Genomic DNA, 8,054 nt, shown 5'->3' on the forward strand with positions numbered 1-8,054 from the left:
CCTGTAAAGCAAGTTGGACTGGATGTTTCTAGTGTATGTGTTGAGAAGCTCAATGCCAAGCCACCAAACAATGACAATCCTGGCTTTACCAGTGGAAGAGCGCTGTGGCTGTCCCCACTGCTGACGCGAATGCTCTGACGTCCAGCTGACATGCATCTTAACGTAGTTTTATAACTTCCCACGCGTGGTGTTTGGAATAAGCCAACCAGTTACTTTATGAGACTCAGTCGCCATGAGTGCAGAGTGAAAATAATCAAGCTGACATTCAAAGACAACTCAGAATCAGCTTCTAACCTAGAAAGCTGGCTTCTTTATACACACTTCTTAGTTGTCTCTCATTTCTCCAGCTGGTCTGTAAGCATCTGACCTGTGTCTACAGTGTGGTGGCCATGGTTTCTTAACAATCTAGAGCATTGCTGTTTTTAAAATGTTTTCTTCCAAAAATGTCCAACTTTTACTCGAGAGTTTTCTCCAAGTCAAATATTTTCCTATTAGAAATCAGGCCAGTTGGTGATTATAACTTGGTGATTGGTTTCTGTCTGACTGTGACCGTTTCTGGCCGTTCAGAGACTGAAGAAGAGGTGGAAAGGATGAAGTAGAAAGCAAGAGCGCTTTTTTCACCCTAATAAAATCACCTGACAGGTGTTGGATGATTTCTCACAGTTACTTTTTATGACCGGCATAAAGTTGAACTTTATCAGTATGGAGAAAAGTAAGACTAACTTGTGAATTATGTGTGCAATTAGACTGTGTTCTCCTTACAGAGAAGTTGCTTGCTACTGCTTTATCTAGAGTTTCCTTAATCTCTTGTGTCCAGAAAATGTTTTAATTACTAGAGAGGTGGTTCTAACTTAAGACTTTGAAGTCGTTTTTTTTTCCCCTGTTATTAACCCACTTCCTTTCTGACATGCCTCAAATTCTCTTCATTGTCTTAACATAAAATGCCATTACTTTTGTTTGTTTGTTTGTTTTGTGGGGTGTTTGGTGATTACTTTCCCAGATGCCCTAAGCGGGTGACTAGAACACAGTCAGTAGTCCTTTGATTGTTGTAGAAATACTCTCTAAGTGTCAGCATTCTCAGGACAGCTCTCACTTGTTTCATAGTTGGTGTGATTGTCTGTGGAATGGATTGGTGCTTCCCAATTCCCAGAATCCAGAAAAATGAACCAAAATGTGATCAACCTGAACAACTTAACACTCAGTTACAAGCCTTGAGGTCATTTGAATGAAATTAACCTAGGTATTTCTCTGAATGTCACCTGTGTCCTTGATGTCTTAAACTGCTCAACCCCCACCCAAAAAATTCAGGTTAATAAAAAAATGGCACAGAAAAACAGTTCTAGTTGAAAACGTTGTGGAGTGTGGAGAGGTGCTCCTTAGCAGAACCAGTGTCGCCTTAGCAGAACCCAGCCCTACCTGACAGAGAAGGGAAGGGTGGCCTGCTGGACACTTGTCACTTAGAATGTAGCACAGTCTGTCTTCTAGAACCTCAGTTCTCTTCTGTGCAGGATCCAGGGAGGGCTGAAGTCTTGTTCTGGTCACTGCTCACCCCCTGTTAACATACTGTACATGGGCCTGAGCAGTCAGTGGTAACACTGAAAGCCAGGGTGGAAGGCCGCTGGTTTCTGGGTAGCCTGCTTGTCATGTCAGTTAATTGGGAAAGTGAATGTACTGCCTTCTGCTTTCTACCCAGCACTTTATCATAGCAGTTCTCCAAGATGGAGGACGGGGAAAGCCTAGTGCACATCTCACACCCAGCACCACCCGAGCGTCCGTTAGGTTGGCTCTGTTATGTGGAGTCACCTTTAATGCCGCTCTGTGTTCTCTTTAAGACTGTTCAGTCCTGAAATCATTACACAGCTTGGAGTTGTCTCAGATTTTCCTTGGAAACTTGTGATATTTTATTATGATTCTTTAGAATACTTTATTGTAATTCTTTATTGTAAATTGTAGCCTTTGCTTTGTGCCAACTTAAAATTTGTGTAAATGTTATGTGCAACTTTAATCTTATTTGTCTACAGGAGTATTTTTCATAAATGATTTATTTGGAAGTTCCTGGTTATGCAGCATATTCTAATGTTGTTTTCTTACTTGAGTTAATTCCATGAGTAAGAGTATAATTTGGGGCACATTTTGCTAATAGATATGATTTCAGGATTATGTTCCCTGGGAACTAAAGTGATTTAGCACAGATACTATATTTAGAGTCAGGAGATAGATTGTTGTAGGGTCTCTGTGACCTCTGTGGCTAGCAGAATGATGATTCTTGGGAGGGAGGAAGACAGTTCAGTTCAGCACAAGTGTTAAAGTTGTTGTTAGTGCAGACTTCAGGAGTCTGACCCCAAGTGGTTTATCTGGGGCATATGTAAGCACAGCACAGTTTGGTGAAAACTTTTCTGCTGGTAATTAATTCAATCCTGTGTATACAATAAAACATACATAAATCTGTTTGAGGAACAAAGTAATCAAAATACATATCTGATTTAACCATATCAAAACTTTAGAAAGTGCACATGACACCTTCCATAATGGGTTCTGTAGACTGGCTAGAAAAACAAGCTTTTGATAAGGGTCTGGAGGAGGGTCAGGTGTGGTCTGCCACACAGATGGCACAAAGGTCACCAAACTGGAACACTTGTCTGTTCCCAGCCTCTGATGGATAACAACAGGTTATGCATTCCTTCTCTTGAAGGAACAGCCCTGTGTGCTAACATTCCACGTTCCCCTAGTGTTTATCCATAAGCACAAGGACCTCCATGCCTCCTACATATTTGACTTCTGCTGACCACATATGTTCAGCTTTATTTGTGACAGTCTACCTGTAAAGTCGGAACTAGAATTTGAAATTTAGATATTATGGAGTGGGGAACATTAATGCCTAGGTCTATTTTTGAAGGTATTTTGTAGACTTAGGGAGGCCACTTATAATTTTATAACTGAAAAACTAAAGAGAAATCTGACTTTAAAAATCAAAATGTGCCGGGCGGTGGTGGCGCACGCCTTTAATCCCAGCACTCGGGAGGCAGAGCCAGGCGGATCTCTGTGAGTTCGAGGCCAGCCTGGGCTACCAAGTGAGATCCAGGAAAGGCGCAAAGCTACACAAGAGAAACCCTGTCTCGGAAAACCAAAAAAAATAAATAAATAAATAAAAAATAAAAATAAAAATGCAATGGTCAGATGGTCCCAAGCCTACTGTGCTCAGAGTTCTGCTGTGGACTTGGTAAGGGTTCTTTCTAATGCTTTGGACTCTGAGAATATGTGCTGTATGAGGGGGGAGGGTAAAGATAAGGTGTGGGTTGTAATGTTAGGTTTCAATTGAGCAGGTTTGTTTAGGAACAGATGGAAATAATTGTCCAGATTCAGTGCCCCACACCAGCCACAGTGCCATGTGATGCTATGTAAGGCAAGCCCTTCGTGGCCCCTACCAACTGCCTAGCCTCACATGGTCTCCCTCAAGCCAATGTAGCTGATTGCAGGATTGATGCAGAGCAAAGGTCTGAGGTTACTATGCTAAGAAGGCTCACTGCACTCCATCTAATAGATAAGTATGACATCTTTCAAAACCCAGATCACAAATGTCCACTCACACTCCTCTTGCAAGTCCAACTTTCATTTGTGCCTTAGCTGTAAAGATATGACCAAAACAACATGCCTTGAATTTTTTTGAACATAAGTGTAGGTTGACATATCTCCTCCCCTTCTTTCCTTATCAGCCTGTACAGTATACTATTGCACAGTATCTTTACAAATGAGTATCCAAATATTGCAATGGTTTTAATAAAATAACAAGATTGATTTGCTTTAGTGTTACTCTGTTTAGGGTATTGGGCGTCAGTATGACAAGAAGAAAACAAATACCAGGCACTAGTTTCTATTGGAAATTTTTAAAAAATCACAAATACCTTGACCCTTCAGAAACAATAATGAGGACTCACTGTTGTCCCTAATTTCGGCAATCAATGATTTCTGGCCTGAAGCTTCAAGTCTGTTTGAAATACAAGCCCAGAGACAAAGTTTTCTTCATTGTGGGCCCAGTGAAAAACATGTGACTACATGAATTGATTTCCGACAAAAACTCCATTCTCCCCATTTCCACGCCTGAGGATTCGCTCTGCCTCCCCCTCCTTAGCAATCTCCCCTAGTGTTTTGTTTCTGTGTATGACTTTTGCCGCCATGTATGCCTGCACACCATGTGTGTGCCAGGTGCCCTGGGAGGCCAGAAGAGGGCATTGGATCCCCTGGGACTGGGGCTACAGATGGTTGTGAGCTCTTAACTGAGTACTCTTAACTAAGCCATCTCTCAGTTAAGGGGTATTTATGTGTTTCTTTGTCTTTAAAATAAAGCTGCTCCCATTATAGGACTAGTAAAAGATTTTGTAGCCTTTTTATCTAAAATTGACTCAGCAACCCTGAGGACAATATGAAGCTGGTAAGACATGTGAGTGCTTTAGAAGATGCCACATTAATTTTAAATTCCAAACATGAAACACTGTTAATCCTAGAAAAACCTATTTGTTAATTTAGCATTCCACTTCTGTTTTTGGTAAGCTGTTCACTCTGTGACTGTTTTCATGTTTTTACTTAATTTTTGTTTGTACACGTTCATGTCGGGATATGCATGCATATAAAGTGCACATTGGGGATACACATGCACATATGTCCATGTTGAGGTTACATCTGCAACATGTGTGCATATGGAGTCCAGAGGTCAATCACTGTTGGGGTGTCTTCCTTGATGGCTCTCCCCCCTTATTTTGTGAGGCAGGCTCTCTCACTGAACCTGGAGCTCACTGATTTGCCTAGACGGGCCAGTGCGCTCTAGGGATCGATCCACTTTTCTTGGTCTCCATCCCCAACAGTGCTGGAGTTACAGCTCCATGCCTGGCTTTCTTACATGGGGGTTGGGGGTTGAACTTGGGTCCTGACGCCTTTCACCAGCTGAGCCAGCAACTCAACCTGTGTCCACATTTTATTGCGCTTTATATTAGGACCAGCATGAGCAAGAGTACTTCACACTGTGACAACCTTACAAAAATAATCCTTTGGTTTTGAGTGTCCTGCCTCTGAAATGCCTGAGGCAGCCAACGGAGAAAGAAGGTTTGCTGTGGCTCATGCTTTAGGGTGATTTGGTCCATGGCTGACCCTGCTGCTTTGGGCTTCTGGCACACTAGGCCTCAGAGTGTACATTCCCGATATGCTTAACTCCCTCCAACAGGCCCACCTCTTAGAAGTTCCACTGTCTCAGAATGCTGCCCCGGACTGAAGCACATGGCCTGCTGGGGACATTTCAGATCCAAATTATAGCAGTTGAGTTGGAGATTTTTACATTTTAATATGAAACTATGTGCTGTAGGATAATGGTTTTGTACACTGGTTTAATAAAACACTGATTGGCCAGTAGCCAGGCAGGAAATATAGGTGGGGTAAGCAGACAAGGAGAATTCTGGGAAGAGGAAAGCTGAGTCAGGAGTCGCCATCCAGACACAGAGGAGGCAAGATGACAAGGCAGAACTGAGAAAAGGTACCAAGCCACGTGACTAAACATAAATAAGAATTATGGGTTCATTTAAGTGTCAGAGCTAGTCAGTAATAAGCCTGAGCTAATGGCTGAGCAGTTATAATTAATATAAGCCTCTGTGTGCTTACTTGAGGGACATGAGTGGGAAAGACTTGTCCCGACTGCCAGCCAGGCAGGACCCGAGAAATTTCCGGCTACAACTATGTCTGATCACAGACTTCATACTCCAAAAAGCTAAATAAAACCACACTAAAAGGCAGATTTCAAAATCCTGAAAAGGATAATTTAAAAAAAAAATAATTAGGATACGGCTCATACCAACACCAAATGAGCATGTGCTAATTTTGTGAAATCTCGCTCTTTTTGGCTTTCAGCTAACCACGAGGCAGAGTTGTACCTAAGTCTCAGAACTGCAGACCCCTGAAACTGTGCTAGACTGAGCAATACTGAGTTCACTCTACAGTTCTCCCCACTAGCCCTGTGCTAAAAGCTCCATGAAATGTGTGGATTGTAAGTAGAGCAGGGCCCAGTGGTGCGGGCCTACAAGTAGGTGGAGCACAGGTTCAAAGCCTGCCAGTGAGCTGGTAAGCCTGACATCCCAAGACATGGCACGACTAGAACTGGTGTCTGTAAGTTGTCCCCTGACCGCCACACCTGCATGCACTCATGCAGAGTACACACAATTTTAAAATACATTTTCAGTGAGGCCTAGGATGGTAGCCTATGGGTAGAACACTTTCCTGACAGTTATGAAGCCTGAGATTCAGTTCCCAGAACTGAAGAAAAGAAAGCTTTGAGGTACCACTTCAGTCTATTATCATACTATTTTGTCAATTAACAGAACTCCAGACTAGCAGACTGCCTGACAAGGCTACAGAGCAAACCCAATGTAAGAACAACATCGGAGATGCTGGAGAGATGATCCCAACCCTTAAGAGCGCTGCTGGCTGCTCTTCCAGAGGACTCAAGTTCAATTCCTAGCACCTGTATGACTGCTAACAACCATCTGTAACTCGGGTTCCAGGGGATCTGATGCCCTCTTTCAGCTTCCATGGGCAATGAACAGACATAGATGTAAGCGAAACACCCATACAAATAAAATTTAAAAAAAAAAAATCACTTTAAAAAAAAGAAAGAAAGAAAGAAAAAGAACACCGAGGCAGTAGATGGCAGCAGAACTCTACTCCTGAAGAATACAGCCTTCAAAAAAGAGTGTGAAATAGGATTAAGTTGGGGCCTCTGCGTCTTTAAAGGCTCCATAAATTTTCCTGAGATTGTACATAAGAAGTTGTGCTAGACTCATTTTTCTGGGAAGCAAGTCCTTAATTTTTGCTCTACACCCAGTGAAAGCCATGAGGCATTTTCAGCAAATGGTGGAAAGCCTTGTTCCGTTTATATACACCAGTTGGTTGCCAAATAGCTTCAGGTTAGAAGCACTTGGGAAGTTATTAGATCTTACCATACACAGCCAGTTTGGACAGTCAATGAAGAGCTACATTTCGGCAGTTTCGTATGGTACAAGCTATACATACAGACTCGTGGTTGTCCCCAGCCCCCTCTCTATTACAGTTGATGGTGGATTCACATTTAAGATCAACTGCCTCATCCAAGTCTGTGTTTAGGAAAATGGACTTATCAGGCTCCAGTCCATCCCCAAGACTGAACAATGAGGACCAATGTGACATTAGAATCCCTAGCCATCCAGTCCCCTGGGCAGCTTTCTCAAGGTGTCTGATCAAAGAACCTCCCCCACGTGCTGACGGAAGTGCCCGTTAAGAGCTGAGGGCATAGCTCAGTGGTGAAGTGCTAGCCTAGCCTGCACAAGGCTCTTGGTTCAGTCACCAACATTTTAAATAAATAAATAAATAAATAAATAAATAAATAAATAAATAAATAAATAAGAAGAGGAGGAGGGAGGAGGAAGGGAGGGGGTAGAGCAGAAGAAAGGAGGTGGGAAGAAGCTGCCTCCACCTACGCCAGACCTGTAGCAAACCTGCATAGACTCCAAGGTGGTGGGCAAAGGAGTCTTTTTATTCTAAGGATGCTCCCCGACATCTGCGGCCAGAATAAGTGATTGCCGGTACCAGGAGAAGGGCTGAGCAGAGGTGCATCAGCATCAGATGGGACTGTTAAAATCGTGACCGACACCAGTGTAGAAACTGGAACATGTCAAAGTTTGCGCTCTGTTCATTAATGTGTGACTCAACCACCAGGCAAAACTGATTCAATGAGCCCTTGGGGAGAGAGCCTTATACAACCCACCAGGAGAGGCATGCTCAAACAAATGAGAACAGCAGCGTGAGATTACCTGCTTACAGATGAAAATGGCAATGTTCCTCAGGGAGGAAAAAAAAAAAAAGATACTATGGAATTTGACTCCCTAACCCCCCAAAAAGATACTGTAGAGTGTGACCCAAACTAACACACAGCTTCACAGTATCCTGACTCTAAAAAAGAAACTGGAATATCAAACACAAAAAAATCCTAGAGACTCAAATAATCCTTAGGAAGGTCTGTTAAATATTGGAAGAAGGGG

This window comes from Peromyscus leucopus, chromosome 4 (genome assembly GCF_004664715.2).
Source record: "Peromyscus leucopus breed LL Stock chromosome 4, UCI_PerLeu_2.1, whole genome shotgun sequence".
Taxonomy (NCBI): domain Eukaryota; kingdom Metazoa; phylum Chordata; class Mammalia; order Rodentia; family Cricetidae; genus Peromyscus; species Peromyscus leucopus.